The sequence below is a fragment of the Ailuropoda melanoleuca genome, chromosome X, assembly GCF_002007445.2.
Source record: "Ailuropoda melanoleuca isolate Jingjing chromosome X, ASM200744v2, whole genome shotgun sequence".
Taxonomy (NCBI): Eukaryota; Metazoa; Chordata; class Mammalia; order Carnivora; family Ursidae; genus Ailuropoda; species Ailuropoda melanoleuca.
In genome coordinates, this window is record NC_048238.1 from 69350475 (window position 1) to 69370185 (window position 19711).

The window sequence follows — 19711 nt, forward strand, 5'->3', positions numbered from 1 at the left end:
GCTCCCAGGTATTGGATCAGGGAAGCCAGCGGCAAAGAGTGAGTCCAGGAGTGGGCTCTCAGCTAGGGGTTGCCATAACTGTGATCCGTGGCACAGTTGCCATAACTGTGATCTGTGGCACTTCTCAAAGAGCAGTGGCCCAATGAACAGCAGATCCAGGGAGACATCTCTTCTTCCCCCAGGAGGAGCACACTTCAGGGGTCTGCTAGGTTTGGGGACTTGAAATGGGGTCATGTGACTGAGAAACACTGTCACAGGCTAGGTGAGCACCGAGTGTGGTTGGAGACCAGGGAGACAGGAGTGATTGATTGCTTTTCTCTGAGGGCTCACTGAGGAGTGGGGCCCTGAGCTTTCAGCTCCAGGGCCTGAGATTGGCAGGCCACAATTTTCATTCTCATCCTCTAAAGCTACACAGAAAGCCTTCAGGGAACAAAAGCCATATAGAGCAAACCTGAGCAGATTACTTAGCCTGGCTCCTGGCAAGGGCAATGCAATTCCACCAGGGGCAAAGACATTTGAGAATCAATGCAACAGGCCCCTCCCCTGGAAGATCAGCAAGAACATCCTTCCAAGACCAAGTTTACTGATCAATGAAAACTATAAAACTCTAGCGCTAGTGGAATATAGCACATATAACTCATGGCTTTCTTCCCATGATTCTTTAGTCTTTTTTTTTTAAGTTTTCTTTATTTTTTTCTTTTCTTTTTTAATTTTTCTTTCCTTTTGCAACCAACTTATTTTATCAACTCCTTTTTAAAAATCTTTTTTTTAATTTTCATTTTTATAGTCACATTGCATCCCTTCATTGTATTTAATCTTATTTCTGTATATATATAAGTTTCTTTCTTTAACATTTTGGATACAGTTTCTTCTAACAGACCAAAATACAACCAAAATCTAGTGTACGGCTCTGTTCTTTTCATCCGCCTGATCATATTCTTTCCCTCTCTCCTTTTTTCTTACTTTTTTGTTTTTCTCTTTGTTTTTTTTCTGTTTTGTTAAAGTCTTTTTTGATTTTCATCTTTACACTTACATTCTATACTTTCAATGTATTTAATTTTATTTTTGAATATACAAGTTTTTCTTCTTTTATAATTTTGAGATGTGGTTTCCTCTAACAAACTGACTCAGGAGATAGTGTATTGCTCTGTTCTGTTCAACTGTCTGTTTATATCCCATGCTTTTTTGTTGCTGTTGTTATTGTTTTTCTTTCTCTTCTGTTTTTCCTTGTCTTCTTAGTTCTATTTTTACAGTTACATTCTGTCCTTTCACTGTATTTAATTTTATTTTTGTACATATATAAGTTTTACTTACTTTAAAATTTTGGGATCTAGTTTTCTAAAAAACAGACCAAAATACACACAGAATCCAGTGTATTGGTCTATTCTGCTCATTTGTCTCATTATATTCTTTGTTTGTTTGTTTTTCCCAATTTCAGGTCTCTTCTGATTTATTTAGTGTAATGTAACCTGCATGGGTAGAAACATCACATGGCAGCAGACCTATCCACGGAAACGGATGAAAAAAATGAAAATAACAACACAACAGTTCAAAATCTTTTGGATGAAGCAAAGGCGGTCCTAAGACGGAAGTATATAACACTACAAGGCTTTTCTGAACAAACAAGAAAGGTCTCAAATACACAACCTAACCCTACACCAAAAGGAGCTGGAGATAGAACAATAAATAAAGCCTAAAGCAGCAGAAGGGGAATAATAAGGATTGGAATAGAAATCAATAAAATAGAAATGAAAAAAAAAACACACGTAAAACAGATCAAAGAAACTAGAAGCTGGTTCCTGAAAGAAGTAATAAGATTGATAATCCCCTGGCCAGACTTATCAAAAAGAAAAGAAAAAGGACCCAAATAAATAAAATCATGAATGAAGGAGGAGATCACAACCAAAAGAAACGATATAAAAACAATTTTTAAAAAAATCATGAACAACTCTATGCTGACAAATTAGACAACCTGGAAGAAATGCATAAATTCCTAGAGATGTATAAACTACCAAAACTGAACCAGAAAGAAATAGAAAACCTGAAAGACATATAACCAGCAAGCAAATTGAAGCAGTAAACAAAAATCTCCTAACAAACAAGAGCGCATGGCCAGAAGGCTCCCAGGGGAATTTTAACAAATATTTATTTATTTATTTATTTGTTTGTTTGTTTATTTATATAATAATTCTTCATTATGTTATGTTAGTTGCTATATAGTATATCCTTAGTTTTTGATGTACTGCTCCATGATTCATTATTTGCGTATAACACCCAGTGCACCATGCAATATATGCCCTCCTTAATACTCATCACCGGCCTATCTCAATCCCCCATGCCCCCTCCCCTCTGAAGCCCTCAGTTTGTTTCCCAGAATCCACAATCTCTCATGGTTCATTCCTCCTTCTGTTTACCCCCCCTCATTCTTCCCTTTCTTCTCCTACCATTCTCCCTGCTATTTCTTATACTCCATAAATGAGTGAAACTGCATGATAATTATGTTTCTCTACTTGATTAATTTCACTTAGCATAATTTCCTCCAGTCCCCTGCATGTTGTAGCAAATGTTGAGAACTCATTCTTTCTGATGGCTGAGTAATATTCCATTGTATATATGGACACATCTTCTTAATCCAGACATCTGTTGAAGGGCATCTCTGCTCCTTCCACAATTTATCTATTGTGGACAATGCTGCTATGAACATTGGGGTGCATATGGCCCTTCTTTTCACTACGTCTGTATATTTGGGGTAAATACCCAGTAATTCAATGGCTGGATCATAGGGCAGCTCAATTTTTGACATTTTAAGGGTCCTCCACACTGTTTTCCAAAGTGGCTGTACCAACTTGTGTTCCCACCAACCATGTAAGAGGGATCCCTTTTCTCCACATCCTCTCCAACAATCGTTGTTTCTTGCATTCTCAATTTTTGCCATTCTAACTGGCATAAGGTGGTATCTCAGTGTGGTTTTGATTTGAATTTCCGTGATGGCTAAGGATTTTGAACATTTTTTCATGTATATGTTAGCCATTTGTATGTCTTCACGGAATAGTGTCTGTTCATATCTTCTGCCCACTTTTTGATTTCATTATTTGATTCCTGTGTATTGAGTTTGAGAAGTTCTTTGTAGATCTTGGATACCAGTTTTTTATCTGTAGTGTCAGTTGCAAATACCTTCTCCCATTCTGTAGGCTGCCTCTTAGTTTTCTTGACTGTTTCCTTAGCTGTGCAGAAGCTTTTTATCTTGATGAAGTCTCACAAGTTCATTTTTTGTTTCTGTTTCTCTTGCCTTTGGAGATCTGTCATGAAAGAAGTTGCTATGGCCGATATCAAAGACATTGCAGCCTATATTCTCCTCTAGGATTTTGATGGATTCCTGTCTCACATCAAGGTCTTTCATCCATTTGGAGTTTACCTTTGTGTATGGTGTGAGAGAGTGGTCAGGTTTCATTCTTTTGCATGTAGCTGTCCAATTATCCCAGCATCATTTATTGAAAAGACTGTCTTTTTTTCCACTGGATGTTTTTTCCTGCTTTATCAAAAATTAGTTGCTCAAACTACCGAGGGTCCATTTCTGGGTTCTCTATTCTGTTGCATTGGTCTATGTGTCTGTTTTTGTGCCAGTACCATGCTGTCCTTGTGATCACAGCTTTGTAGTACAGCTTGAAATCCGGCCACGTGATGCCCCCAGCTTTGTTTTTCAATTGGGGGCCTTTTCTGGTTCCACACAAATTTAAGGGCTGTTTGTTCCAGTTCTTTAAAAATGTCATTGGTATTTTGATCAGGATGGCATTGAAAGTGTAGATTGCTTGGGGTAGCATAGACATTTTAACTATGTTCATTCTTCCGATCCATGAGCATGGAATATTTTTCAATCTTTTTGTGTCTTCTTCAATGTCTTTCAAGAGTGGTTTGTAGTTTCTAGAATATAGATCCTTTACGTCTCTGGTTAAGTTAATTCCAAGATAACGTATGATTTTTGGTGCTATTGTAAATGGGATGGATTCCCTAATTTCTCTTTCTTCAGTCTCATTGTTCGTGTATAGAAATGCAACTGATTTCTGAGCATTGATTTTGTATCCCGACACATTACTGAATTGCTCTATAAGTTCTAGTAGTTTGGGTTTTCCATGTACAGTATCATGTCATCTGTGAAGAGAGACATTTGACTTCTTCTTTGCCAATTTGGATACCTTTTATCCCTTTTTCTTGTCTGATTGCTGTTGCAAGGACTTCTAGTACTATATTGAATAACAAGGGTGAGAGTGGGCATCCTTGTCGTGTTCCTGATCTTAAGGGAAAGCCTTTCAGCTTTTCCCCATGGAGAATGATATTTATTCGCTGTAGGCTTTCATAGATGGTTTTTTGAAATTGAAGAATGTACCCTCTATCCTTATACTCCGAGGGTTTTCATCAGTAAAAGATGCTGTATTTGGTCAAATGCTTTTTCTGCATCAATAGAAAGGGCCATATGGTTCTTGACTCTTTTCTTATTGATATGATCTATCACACTGATTGATTTGCGAATGTTGAACCACCCTTGCATCCCAGGGATGAACCCACTTGGTCATGATGGATAATCCTTTTAATGTACTGTTGGTCTCATTAGCTAGCATTTTGTTGAGAATTCTGGCCTCCTTATTCATCAGGAAAATTGGTCTGTAATTCTCTTTTTTGATGGGGTCCCTGCCTGTTTTGAGGTCAAGGTAATATTGGCCTCATAGAATGAGTTTGGTAGTTTTCCTTCTGGTTCTATTTTTTGAAATAGCTTCAGGAGAATAGGTATTATTTTTTTCTTTGATCATTTGGTAGGAATCCATCCGACCCTGCACTCTTGTTTCTGGGGAGGTTTTCGATCACTGCTTCAATCTCTTCATAATTAATCCGTATGTTTAAAAAATCAATTTCTTCCTGTTTCAGTCTTGGTAGTTTATAAGTTTCCAGGAAGGCAACTATTTCATCCAGGTTGTTTAATTTGTTGGCATAAAGCTGTTGATAAAGGTTTCTAATGATCCTTCCTATTTTATTGGTGTTGGTTGTGACGTTTCCCTTTTCATTCATAATTTTATTAATTTGGGTCCTTTCTCTATTCTTTTTAATAAGTCTGGCCAGTGGCTTATCGATCTTATTTATTCTTTCAAGGGATCAGCTTCTAGTACTCTTTATCTGCTCTACTGTGCTCCTGGTTTCTAATTCATTGATCTCTGCTCTGATCTTGATCAACTGCTTTCTCGTGCGTGGATTAGGCCTGTTCTTTTTTGCTGTTCCAGCTTCTTGAGGTGAGAATATAAAAACTTCATTTTAGATTTTTTTTATTCTTTTGAGTGAGGCTTGGGTGGCTATGTATTTTCCCCTTAGGACTGCCTTTGCAGTGTCCCATAGGTTTGGACCGATGTGTTTTCATTCTCATTGGTCTCCATAAATTGTTTAAACTGATTTTTAATTTCCTGGCTTATCCAATCATTCTTGAGCAGGATGGTTCTTAGTTTCCAAGTGTTTGAGTTTCTTCCAAAATTTTCCTTTAGATTGAGTTTAAATTTCAAAGCATTGTGGTCTGAGGATATGCAGGTAATAATCTCTGTCTTTTGGTATTTTTTGAGACCTGTGTTGCATCCCAGTATACGGTCTATTCTGGAGAAAGTTCCATGTGCATTCGTAAGGAATGAGTATTCTGTTGTTCTGGGGTGTAGTGTTCTGTTATGGGGTCCATCTGGTCCAATATGTCATTCAAAGTTCTTATTTCTTTGTTCATTTTCTGCTTTGGTGATCTGTCTAATGCTGATAGTGGAGTGTTCAGATCCCCTACTCTTAACATATTACTATCTATATGTCTCTTTATTATTTTTACGTGTTGGCTTGTTTATCTTGCTGCTCCCCTGTTGGGGGCATATATGTTTATAATTGTCATATCCATTTGTTGGATACATCTTTTAAGAATAATATTGTGTCCTTCTGTATCTCCAACTACAGCTTTTAGTTTAAAATCTAATCTGTCTGATATGAGACCAGCTACCTCAGCTTTCTTTTGAGGTCCATTGGCTTGAAAAATTGTTTTCCATTCCTTCATTTTAGTTTGGATGCATCTTTAGGTTCAAGATAAGTCTCTTTTAGACAGCAAATGGATGGGTCATGTCTTTTTATTCAATCTGCAACCCTATGGCATTTTATGGGAGCATTTAGGCCATTTACATTGAGAGTGATTATTGAGAGATATGACTTTAATGATGTCATGTTACCTGTGAAGTCTTTGTTTCTATAGATTGTAAATTTCTGTTCTGTATCACTCTTGGGGCCTTTTTACTTTTATAGAACCCCCCCTAATATCTCAGGTAGGGCTGGCTTGATGGTCATGAATTATTCAGTTTCTGCCATTCCTGGAAGGTCCTTATCTCTCCATAAATTCTGAATGACAGCCTTGCTGGATAAAGGATCCTTGGCTGCATGTTCTTCTCAGATAGATTTTTGAAAATATGCTGCCAAACCTTCCTAGCCTGACATGTGTCTGTAGACAGGTCTGATGGTATTCTGATATTTTTCCCTCTGTACGAAAGGATTTTCTTCCCCCTGGCCACTTTCAATACTGTATCCTTGGATCTAATGTTTGCAAATTACACTATGATGTGATGTGCTGTAGGTCTGTTGCCATTGACTTTGGTAGGGGTCCTCTTTGCCTCTTGGACACGAATGCTTGTTTCCTTTGCCAGATTAGGGAAGTTTTCAGGTGCAATTTGTTCAAATATCTCTTCTAGACCTCTCTCTTTCTCCACCTCTCTGGGATGCCAGTGATTCTGACATGGGAATGTTTCACTGAGTCATTAATCTCCCATAATCTACATTCTTGAGATTGGATTTTTTTGAGCCAAATTTCTGTTTTAACTTTCTCTTCTACCATTCCATCCCACAAATCACTAATTCGTTTTTCTGCTTCATTTACCCTGGCCGTCAGAGTGTCTAGTTTAGACTGCAGTTGAGTCATAGCATTTTTCAGTTTCTGTCAGATTCACTCTCATTCCCACCCTTAGAGATTGCATATTCTTATTAATATGTTCGTTAATTTTTTTTCAAGCCTATACATCATCTTGACCATTGTTACTCTGAACTCCATTTCTGACAATCTGGTTATATCCATATTCATCAGTTCTGTGGCAGAGGCCACAGATTCATTGTCTTTTCTTTCCTGGGGGAGATTTCTCCTTCTCGTCATTCTGATGAGGAGAGGTTGCGGGGTTGCCCAGAGCCCAAATTATTGACCAGGACCCAGGCAGTGTGCACTTGTTTTATAGGGACATTAGGGATGTGGGCTTCTTGATTTTTCAGCCTGCCTTCTGGGGGAGGATCCTGCCACACTGATATTCAGGCAACCCTGTTTGGCTGGAGTTTCCTTGTCCCCTGCGTGGAGGGATGGTGATGGGCACAATGTGAACTGGTATTTCCGGGCTTTTTTCTCTGGCAGCTTTCCCTGGAAATTTTCTGTGACTCTTCTGAGTCAGAGCGGCAGTGGCCATATTGTAGCCTCTGTCTCTGAACAGGGAGGTCGCAGTCTGCTCTCCACTGAGCTTTCCTGACCACTTTATCTCTGTTTGTGTCGGTGCTGCAAAAAACCCTGCAGCGTCCTGGGTTTGTGCCCCACAGCTGGCATCCCAACCCTCACTTCCAGGCCCGGCTTGTCTCTGCCCTTTGTGCTTCTAACACCGTCAGCCGCCCCCAGTTCCCCCGTGCACTCCTGAGTTCCCTGTTTCAGTATGGTTCACATGCGTTCCAGGATACAGGTTTTCAGTCTGGAGGCATGCGCACTCCTGAGATCTTGGTTCAGTCTAATTCGCGTGTGTGCTCCCGAGCTCTGGTTTTCATGTTGGACACACATGCTCCCGAGATCCCGGTTTTAGTCTGGTTCTAGTGAGTGTTCTGGAGTTCCGTTTTTCAGTCTTTTTGCAAGTGCATTCCCAGGCCCACGGTGTCAGTCTGCTCTCTTGTGGGTACCGGTCTAGGAGTCTGGCCGCCTCCTCAGTGCATGTGCCTACTGCTTCCCAGTGCCTAAGCATGGTGGCTTCCTCCTCCTTCTGTTTATCTTCTGATATCTGTGGGTGGATTCTCGGCTCCCTGTTTCATACCTCAAAACTCAGCTTTGGAGATGGTCATTTGTGGAGATCAAGATGTACCTTCTTGCACCTCAGGCTGATTTCATGGGTGTTCAGAATGGTCTGGTAGATATCCATCTCGACTCAGGGGACCAGCTGAAAAAGGGGTCATACCTATTCTTCTGAACCTGTTTCAAAAGAAGGAATAATTGGAATGGAAGGAAAACTTCCAAACTGTTTTTATGAGGCCATCATTACCTTGGCCCCTAAACCAGACAAAGGCCCAATCAAAAAGGAGAATTACAGGCCAAATCCTGATGAATATGGATGCAGAAACTCTCAACAAAATACTAGCCAATAGGCTACAACAGTACATTAAAAGGATTATTCCCCGTGACTAAGTGGGATTTATTCTTGTGCTGCAAGGTTGGTTCAACATCCACAAATCAATCAAAGTGATACACTACATAAAGAAAAGACAAGAACCATATGATCCTCTCAATAGGTACAAAAAAAAGCTTTTGAAAAAGTACAGCATCCTTCCTTGATTAAAACATTTCATGGTGTAGGGATAGAGGGTATATCCCTCAATATCATAAAAGCCATCTATCAAAAGCCCACAGTGAATATCATTCTCAATTGGAAAAAGTTGATAGCTTTTCTCCTAAGGTCAGGAACACAGCAGGGATATCCAATATCACCACTGCTGTTTAATATAGTCCTAGCCTCAGCAATCAGAAACAAAAAGAAATAAAAGGCATATGAATCAGCAAGGAAGAAGTCAAACTCTCACTTTTTTGTAGATGACACAATACTCTGTGTAGAAAACCTAAAAGACTCTATGTGGAAAGCCCAAAAGATTCCCCTCCAAAATTCCTAGGACTCATACAACAATTCAGTAAGTGACAGGACATAAAATCAATGCACAGAATTTGGTTGTATTTTTACATGCCAACAATGAGACAGAAGAAAGTGTTCTTAATTTAAAATTGCACCCCAAATCATAAAATACCTAGGAATAAACCTAACCAAAGAGGTAAGTTCTGTATCAGAAAACTATAAAATACCCATGAAAGAAATTGAGGAAGACACAAAGAAATAGAAAAACATTCCATTGTGATAGATTGGATGAACAAATATTCTTAAAATGTCTATGTTACTTAGACCAATCTACACATTCAATGCAATCCCTATCAAAATACCATCAATTTTTTCACAGAGCTGTAATGAATAATCCTAAAATTTGTATGGAACCAGAAAAGATAATGAATTGCCAGGGGAAGTTGACAAAGAAAAGAATAGCTGGTGGCATCACAATGCCTGTCTTCAAGCAAAATTACAAAGCTGTAATCATCAAGACAGTATGGTACTGGCACAAAAAAAGACACATAGATCAATGGAACAGAATAGAGAACCCAGGAATGGACTCTCAACTCTATGGTCCACTAATCTTTGACAAAGCAGGAAAGAATATCCAATGGAAAAAAGACAGTCTCTTCAATTAATGGTGCTGGGAAAATTGGACAGCCACATGCAGGAGAATGAAACTGGCCCATTTCCTTACACCATACACAAAAATAGACTCAAAATGGATGAAAGACCTAAATGTGAGACAGGAATCTGCTCAACACATTGAGCAACCTCGTCGACCTCAGTCACAGCCACTTCTTGCTGGACACATCTCCAAAGGCAAGGGAAACAAGGGAAAAATGAATATTTGGGACTTCATCAAGATAAAAAGCTTTCACACAGCAAAGGAAACATTCAAGAAATCAAAAGACAACCGACAGAATGGGGTAAAGGGCTAGAATCCAGAATCTATAAAGAACTTCTCAAACTCAACACCAAAAGAACAAAAATCCAATCAAGAAATGGGCAGAAAGCATGAGCAGACATTTCTGCATAGAAGACATCCAAATGGCCAACAGACATATGAAAAAGTGTTCAACATCTCTGGGCATCAGGGAAATACAAATCAATATCACAGTGAGGTACCACCTCACACCAGTCAGAATGGCTAAAATTAACAAGTCCGGAAATGACAGATTTTGGCAAGGGTGCAGAGAAAGGGGGACCCTCATACACTGTTGGTAGGAATGCAAGCTAGTGCAGTCAGTTTGGAAAACAGTGTTGAGGTTCCTCAAAAAGTTAGAAATAGAGCTACCTTACAACCCAGCAATTGCACTACCAGGCATTTACCCCAATGATTGAAATGTGGTAATCTGAAGGGTCACCTGTACCCCAGTGTTTATAGCAGCAATGTCTACAATAGCTAAACTACGGAAAGAGTGTGTGGGGAGATGGGGTAACTGTGTGATGGACATTGGGGAGGGTGTGTGTTGTAATGAGCACTGGGTATTATATAAGACTGATGAATCACAGACATGTACCCCTGAAATAAATAAAACATTATATGCTAATTAATTGAATTTAAATTAAATAAATGAAAAGTTCTGTTGAATTGGACTATAGGGGTGAAAAACTAGTAGTCATAGAACCTACAGAGATATGCATGAAGGCATGTAAGCAACAGAAACTATGGATTTTAAATCCTAAAATGTAGTGACTTACCAAGGATATCTGCCAAACAATTGAACATGTTCATACTAATAGTAACATTTATCTGTTACCTTCTAGTTGTCATACCTTGCAATGGAAATTTAACATATTTATCTTTTAAGATTTTCATTAACCCTGTGAAGCAGACATTACTATCACCTAAGGTAAGTTCAGAGAGGTTAAATAACTTGCCTAAGGTCACACAGTTAATGCATGTTGGAGTTAGTATAAGAAACCTAAATCTATATGTCTCCAGTTGTCTGGAATTTTGAGCTGAAGCATGTGTATATATACTTTAAGAAAAACAAGTATACAGTTTAAATAATACCAATGAGATCTACACTGGAAATACCAAAAGAATAAAATATCAAAGACAAAATGTGAAACATTAGGATGAGGATTTTTCTGTGCCTGGGGATGATTGGGTTGATTATCTAAATATGTGCAACTTTTAAAACATCAAGTTTTAAAGATTTAAAGGACAAGCAAAAGCCTTCTGGAAACAGCTCATTCACTACAGGGTATTTTAAAAAGAAAATTGATAATATATAAACTTGCTTTCATTCATTCACTTTATACTGTGTTAAACTGAAAAAAATGAGGAAAATGTCAAGACCCTTGACTATTATCTGCCTTCTTCTCTGTTTCCTAAGATGACAACACTGTTTATAAATTTTTATAGGTTGCAAAACACTTCAACATCCTTCATCTCAGTTAATCCTCACAATATCATTAATGATATGGCCAAAGTTATTTTGTCCATTTCCAGATGAGGAAATAGCAACACAAGGAGATTTGTGTCAAAGCAGAATTAGAGCCTTCTTTCCTGGTAGCTGAGGCCAATGTTCCCTCCTCTAATAAAACAATGGTCTGGACATTTTGGTCCAATCTCCCTGCTTGAGTGTCTACTCATCCACTTTAATCTCCAAGAGTTTCAGTTCCTTCAAAGTTTTTCTTGTGGTGGAGTTCCAGTTTCAAAGCATTGTGGTCTGAAAATGCACAGGGAATAATCTCAGTATTTGATTATTGGTTAAGACCTGATTTGTGATGCAGTATGTGGTCTATTCTGGAATAAGTGTCATGTGCACTCGAGAAGAATGAGCATTCTGTTGTTTTAGGATGCAATATGCTGTATATATCTATGGAGTCCATCTGGTCCAATGCATCCTTCAAACCTCTTGTTTCTTTGTTGATCTTCTGCTTGGATGATCTGTCCATTGCTGTGAGTGGCGTATTGAAGTCTCCTACTATTAATGCATTCTTATTAATGTTTCTTTATTGTGCTAATTAATTGGTTTATATAATTCACTGCTTCCATGTTGAGGGCATAGACATTTATAATTGTGAGATTATCTTGTTGGATAGACCCTTTAAGTATGATATAGTGTCCCTCTACATCTCTTACTACAGTCTTCAGTTTAAAATCTAATTTGTCTGATATGAGAATTGCTACCCAGCTTTCTTTTGAGGTCCACTAGGATGGTATTTTGTTCTCCATCCCCTCACTTTCAATCTGGAGGTATCTTTAGGTTCAAAATGAGTCTCTTGTAGACAGCATATGGATGGGTCTTGCTTTTTTATCCAGTCTGATACCCTGTGTCTTTTGATTAGAACATTTAGCCCATTTATATTCGGGTAACTATTGAAAGATATGAATTTAGTGCCATTGAATTGCCTATGAAGTCCCTGTTTCTGTATGTTGCTTCTGTTTCTTTCTGGTCTATGTTACTCTTGGGCTCTCTCTTTGCTTAAAGGGTCCCCCTTAATATTTCTTGCTGGGTTGGTTTAGTGGTCACATATTCTTTCAGTTTCTGTCTGTCCTGGAAGCTCTTTATCTCTCCTTCCATTCTGAATGACAGCCTTGCTGTATATAGTATTCTTGTCTGAATGTTCTTCTCATTTAGTACACTCAATATATCATGCCAGCCCTCTCTGGCCTGCCAGGTTTTTGTGGATAGGTCTGATGTTAGTGTGATGTTCCTCCTTCTGTAGGTAAGGAGCCTCTTGTCTTGAACTGCTCTCAAGATTCTCTTTTTTCTCTAAAATTTGTAAGCTTCACTGTTATATGTCAAGGTGTTGATCTATTTTTATTGATTTTTGGGAGGGTCCTCTGTGCCTCTTGGACATGAATACTTGTTTCCTTCTCCAGACTAAGGAAGTTCTCAGCTAGGGTTTGCTTGAATATACTTTCTGTCCCTCTCTCTCTCTTCACCCTCAGGTACCCCAGTAATTCTGACATTAGTTCATTTCAGAGCATCATTATTTTCTTGAACCCTTTCTTCATGGGCTCTGCATTATTTTTCTCTCTTTTCCTCAACTTCCTTACTTTCCATCAGCCTGTCTTCTAGATCACTTACTCTCTTCTGCCTCATTCACTCTAGCTGTTAGAGCATCCAATTTAGACTGCGTCTCTGTTATATAATTTTTATGTTTGACCTTATTAAATCTCATTTTTGCAGTAAGAGTTTCTCTACTGTTTTTTATGCTTTTTTCAAGCCCAACTATTAACTTTATTATTGTTATCCTGAATTTCATCTCTGATATCTTACTTATATCCATATCAATCAGATCTGTGGCAGAGAACATTACCTCTGGTTCTTCTTTTGTTGTGAATCCCTCCTCCTAGTCTTTGCCTGGGCAGAATTGCACCACTCATTGCCAGGGGGCTGGGATCAGTGTAAACTGGTCCTCTGTGTGGCTTTTCTTTCCTGATGGCTTTCTGTGCCTCTTTAGAGGATCAGAATAAAAATGGCCTTGCCCTGATCTCCAGCCCCAGAGCTGAAAGATCACGGTCCCTCCTCTTCAGTAAATCCTCTGGGACAAACAGTCTTCACTTTTGTGTGTGCCAAGCTTTGCAGACTCCTCTGGTGCATGTCCATAGCAATCCTCCCGGGGGGCATCCTAGAGACTTCGTTACTGCCCTTTGTGTGCCCTGGGGCTGAGCGTGATCTTGGGCTCCTGTGGGTACCTGCTCCACCTGGGGCATGGCTGAGTGTCACCCTATTGTTCTTTCTAGTGCCACCACCCAGTTGTGGGTGTACCCATTTCACCCCTCCCTGGGGGATGGCAGATAGTCCACACATTCCAGTCTTTTTCAGGGTGCTCAGGTGGAGAACAGTCCCTTGTTTAGCCCCACTCACAGTTTATGGTGACCTGAGTTTAGAGTCCCCTCCTGAGCTCGCTGACTATAACCTATCTCTCTGCTTTGCTGTTTGGGCACTCTACTGGCTTAGGCATCCCCATTAGTTCTGTGACTCCTGGGATCCTGAGATCACACTGACCCACCTGGAATTCTGTCCTTTTCATCCCCTGAACCTTTTTCAGACAGAGATGTCTCTCACTGGAGCAGATTTCTAAAGGTTCTGATTTTGCTCTCCAGGTCCATATCACTTTCTGGTAGCTGGCTTATGGAGGCTCCCTCCACCCTCCCTTTATCTTCTGCTATCTCCCCTCAGATTTATGTCTCTGAACCTCCTACCTTGCAAAAAGCAGTTGCTTTTCTACTTTAGTGTTCCAGATATATTTTCTTACATCTCAGGCTGAATTCATGGGTGTTCAGAATGGTTTGATAGTTATCCAGCTAAATTCAAGGGACCAGATGAAATGAGGTCCCCTACTCTTCTGCCACCTTGCCTCACACCACCAATTTCTTTTTTAATATTAAACTGATGTCTTCATTAATGAAACTGAAGGACCTAAATCTGTTCAGCGACCCTTCCCCCATATACTCTTTTCCACCAATGGCTTTAGGAGCCACCAGCACCCATTGGAATGATGCCAGCATTAAGAGCTGTATGAGAATCAGCATAAAGGAATTTGAGAGCTGTGTTTGGTGTTTTTTATCCTTTCTAAACTCCTTTCCAAACCCTTAAACATCAAAATTTATATTCTTTATACAAGTAATTATCTCCAGTAAACTCTGACCTCTGTTTATTTTTTAAATATCTTGGTGGAGAATAGAAATTCCTAGGAAAGATTCCTACAAAAGAGTAGCCACAGCAGGACAAATAGAAACCTCATATCCATGTTGGAATGATCAGGTGCATGTGTGTGTGTATGTGTGTGTGTGTGTGCATGCACATGTGCATATTTCTTAAATTGGCAATGGTATGGATGAAGACAAAGTTAAACATCTTGCAAAACACAAAGAAGCAAAACACCTTTGCATTACTGGAAGAGATTTCCAATTCATTAAGTACTTTTTAAATTACATTAAAGCTTCACCTTAAAAACAAATCCAGCAGAATGATAGCATAAGTAGTTTCTTAATCATTTTTATAAAACTCTTAAACAGATTGGTCTATGAAAAGAATGCAATCAATCTGAAATTTCCTGGGATTATTAACCATTTGAAATGTTGAGAGTTTTGTATTGGTGAATCCATCAAACATAAATATGCATCTTTAAGGCTGAAGGGATTACTGATTCACTGACGCATGATTATTTTCTTAAATGAAAAACACGATTAGCAAAAGGGATTAAACACTACCTTAAAAATCTCATAATTCAAATCAAATCAAACTTGATTTGCTTAGAAATCTTTTTCCCCACTGAGAGACTACCTTACAGCTGCTGCTATGGGATTATCATGAGATTAAAAAACCGTGAGATTTTTTGATCAGATGTTAGACTTTGCCATGGCAGAGAAAGCACTCTGCGGGATAAGCATTAATTTGTGCCCAGGGATGGAAGCAGTTTGTCTGGATTTTGCTTGTCTTCTCAGCTAAGCTTAACACAGGGAACCCTAAATTTCAAGTTCAAAGTTGAAAGTAGTACAGGGCATTCAGCTAAATTCCCACTGTCAATGAATGGATCATCTATACACTTTCTCTTATAATCGGTTGGCTTTTTCTCTGAAGTGGCTAATGCAGGATTTCCAGACACTTTTGTTAAATGCCCTAATAGTCAAAATTTTCTAAAAGTTCCCAGGTGTGTTTTATATATGCTCATGAACCTTGTAAATTGTTGATTGCATTTCCATGTTCTCTGTGATCTGCTTCCTCTACCACCAGTGATATACACCAGTCCTTTTTCTTGTGTTCAGAGAGGAGTGGCTGTGGGCACCCTTTTCTCTGTCAGGATTCCTTGTCACATCTGCTTAAAACCACTACTTCATACCATAATGGTGCATGTTCTTTGGATTCATCAATATTCTTTAATCACCCTATGTTCATTGTAAGAATGGAATCAATGTCTCCCTCTCATGTACATTTTAGACTTTTCTTCATATGAATATCCTGATATTTTCACATTATTTAGTACAACTATTTTTTTAAAGATTTTATTTATTTATTCGACAGAGATAGAGACAGCCAGCGAGAGAGGAAACACAAGCAGGGGGAGTGGGAGAGGAAGAAGCAGGCTCATAGTGGAGGAGCCTGATGTGGCGCTTGATCCCATAACGCCGGGATCACGCCCTGAGACGAAGGCAGACGCTTAACCGCTGTGCCACCCAGGCGCCCCAGTACAACTATTTTTTAATGTTTTTCCTTAACTTACAGTGAAGCCTCCTGCCCCTTACATAAGGCACATAAGATTCAGTTTGTGACATGAAGAGTCTGCAGAAAAATCCAGGTGATTAAACACATTTTCTGAGGTTCACATGCTTCTAAATCTTTCTTCTCTTAGAAAGATGACTCAGACCCATGTGCCAATAGATTTTTGTCAGGGACAAATTGGCACTTCCCAGATACATAAAGAAAAGTAGAAGCAACTAAGAAAAAAGTAGAAGCAAATAAAATAAAGTCTCAGTGATATTTGTTCTTACATGGAGTTGCTGATGAGTACTGGGATATGGGTTAGTGGTGATGAAAACCCACCAGCTCAGTATCCTTTCAATTTTACCTTGTTTGTCTATTAGACTGACTGTAAAAAAGGTGGTATAAATTTCTGATATAATAGTTCTCAATTGTTTTCCACCTGAAGTGTTCATATGCATAAAACATTCTCTTGTAATTGTCTTTCTTCCTCTAATGATTCTCAAGGAAATTGGACACTACATATTGAAAGCTGTAGGAAGTAGAGGCATAGAACACAAATCAGAGAATCTGGACTTAGAGGAAACATGTGTATTTGAACAACAACAACAACAACAAACAACAACAACAAAACCTAGGCCCTGGAAATTTCTACAGGATCTCATCCCCACTCTAGCTTCATAGAATCACTAACGTAGTGTGAAAGAGTAATGGCATTTGGGGGATATCATGTTTTTTTACCTATGATATATGATCCAGGCTATTCTATTAATCCTTATTTTGTTGTGACTTTTGGACTTTACCCTTTGTTTTTGTTTATAAAATTTTGCTCTATAGAGATTTTACACATTTCAATATACTTTTATCTTGTTTGGAATTGCTGCCTTAACCTAGTTTTGGGTCAAGACCAGTCAATTCTTCTTGAGCATCTGGTTGTCCATACCCAGCATCTTCCTTAACTGGGCTTTCACATTCTAGAATACTAATCACCTGGGGCCATGTACCAGACAAATAAGGCTAACTCCTATGGCCTAGAGCCCACCAAAATTTCAACTATTCAAATTAGTGACTTTGTAAGAAGACTGCGAAATCTAGCTAACCCCACTCCACTTGCCATACATATGTCCTCCTATGTCTCCAGCTTGCTGTTACTTTGTCCTCAGGAGCAATCCTCTTCAGGGCCCTGCCTTTCAGCTTTCTCTCCTCTGGAGCTATAAGTAAAAAAGAGTTCTGTTTTTCATCTATCCTAGTGACATTGTGCTGGGTCCTGTCATCAAAGAAATTTTAAAACTTATAAAACATATATTTTTATATCTTGTCCTTCAGTTGTATCTGACTTTACAATAATGTCTCCCAGTCAAATACTTGTAGCAGTAGAATATAGTAGGACTTGGAATGAGACCTGTCTGAATTCAAATTCTGGTTCTGACACTGATTAGCTTTACTACCAGGAACAGGGTCCTGTCTCTCTGGGTCTCTGTTTCTTCATTTGTAAAGAGTATAAATAATATTACCTGTTTCACAGTATTGTGGTAATAATTAAATGATATTTTAGATCTAAAGAAATAGGTACAGTTATAGATATATAGATATAGATAGATATAAATACATGGTTCTTTTCATACTACCTCACACATAGTAAGCACTGAATAAATGGTAGCTGTGATTATTGATATGTATATATTTTTTGTATTTGTTTCTCTGGTTTGACTATAATTATATCTTTTCTTCTCTCAGGACTTATTTGGTAGAGTAACAAGATAAGTGTTTTATTTTCTAAAACATAATCAATTGTGCCAGCAGGACTTTTTCAAATTCATCTTTGTGTTTCCAATAATTTATGATTCCACTTTCACCACATACTCCTTATGAGTTCGAGGGTTTGTTTTGTGTTATCTATTTTGTTCCATTGATCTGCTTATTTTTACACTAGTATCATACTGTTTTAATTATTGATGTTTTAAATAAACTTTAATGACTAATGGCTTTTTCTATTACTTTTTTTTTCCTCAATAAGTTCTTAGATATTCTTGCCTTTCTTTTATTCACAGTAAATTTTAGAATTACTCTGTCATATTAAAAATTTCTCATTGGTAATTTTACTGTAATTGTGTCAAACCTAAAAAATGAATATGGGATAAACTGGAATCTTTTTTTTAAAGATTTTATTTATTTGACAGAAAGACAGCCAGTGAGAAAGGGAACACAAGCAGGGGGAGTGGGAGAGGAAGAAGCAAGCTCCCAGTGGAGGAGCCTGATGTGGGGCTCGATCCCAAGACTCTGGGATCATGCTGTGAGCCAAAGGCAGATGCTTAATGACTGAGCCACCCAGGCGCCCCTAAACTGGAATCTTAACAATTAATATTCCAATCTAGGAACATAGTTCTCCAGTTATAATGCATCCTTTTTGAAACATACTTAGGAACCTGTATGAAGGGCAAGCTACATTCTAGTACAGATCCTCTTGTAACTAACTACATGCTTTTGGTTAAATTTTATAATCCTGATGTAATTCCTTCTCTGTAGAGCTTATGGCATTTATATTAAGGGTAAAGCAAATTTAAGTATGCTTACAAAATAACAAAGTAAATAGTTCAGTATTCATAGAGAAGGAAGAAGATACTACTATTATTTAAAAAATTAGACTTGAGAAAAAGTCCAATTTTGCCTAAAAGATATTTTTCATCTAAAATAAAGGATCTCCACAGAAAAAAAACAAAAATCAAAACACAGAAATGCAAAGATCCAGGTATGTCAATAACGATCAGATCTTCAAACAAACCTCTACTAACCACTACTAATTTAATGCCAATACCTCCATATGGTGAATACATTTTACCATGGAATCTCTGCACTGGACCTCATAAAATCAATCTCATGTTTACATAGATTCTTAGAGTTTGAAGGGCCATGAAGTCATTTAATTCAAACTTCCATTAGGTGGAAATGTCTTTCCTTTAATATTTCCAACAATAACAAATTCACTATTTTATAAGTAATTATTATAATTATCATATTTTGAAATGTCCTTATTATACCAATATCTGTTTGCCTGTAGCTTTCACCTATGCATAGGTGCTATGGGGACAGGAAGGTAAAGCATCTAATTCCACCTGGCAATAAGTAAGGAAGGGAGTAGGAAGGGGCAGCCAAGCAGTGCATTTTAGAGGATGAATGGCTTGAACTGAATTTTAAAGAGAGAAAGTTTAAGGCATTCCAGGTCAAAGAGCATCAATGAAGTATGACACATTTGGAAACTCTACTAAGTTTGGTTCTGTCGAGGCAAAGCTTATATACGAGCGAGTAGTAAAAGATGATGAAGAAATAGGCAAGTGAATGGTACAGAGAGCCTTCTGTGCTAAGGTGAGTTTAGGTTATGTTGACAATAGAAAGTCTTTAAAAGGTCTTTAAACTCAGTGGTATTGTTTTAGTTGTACTTGTTGGACATACACAAAATCTATCTTATATTATTCTTTAACCTTCTCTAGTTTTTCAAGGCACTTGAAGGTAGTCTTTATGTCTTTTGAGTTCTTTTTTTTTAATTTAATTTTATTATATTATGTTAATCACCATACAGTACATCCCCAGATTCCGATG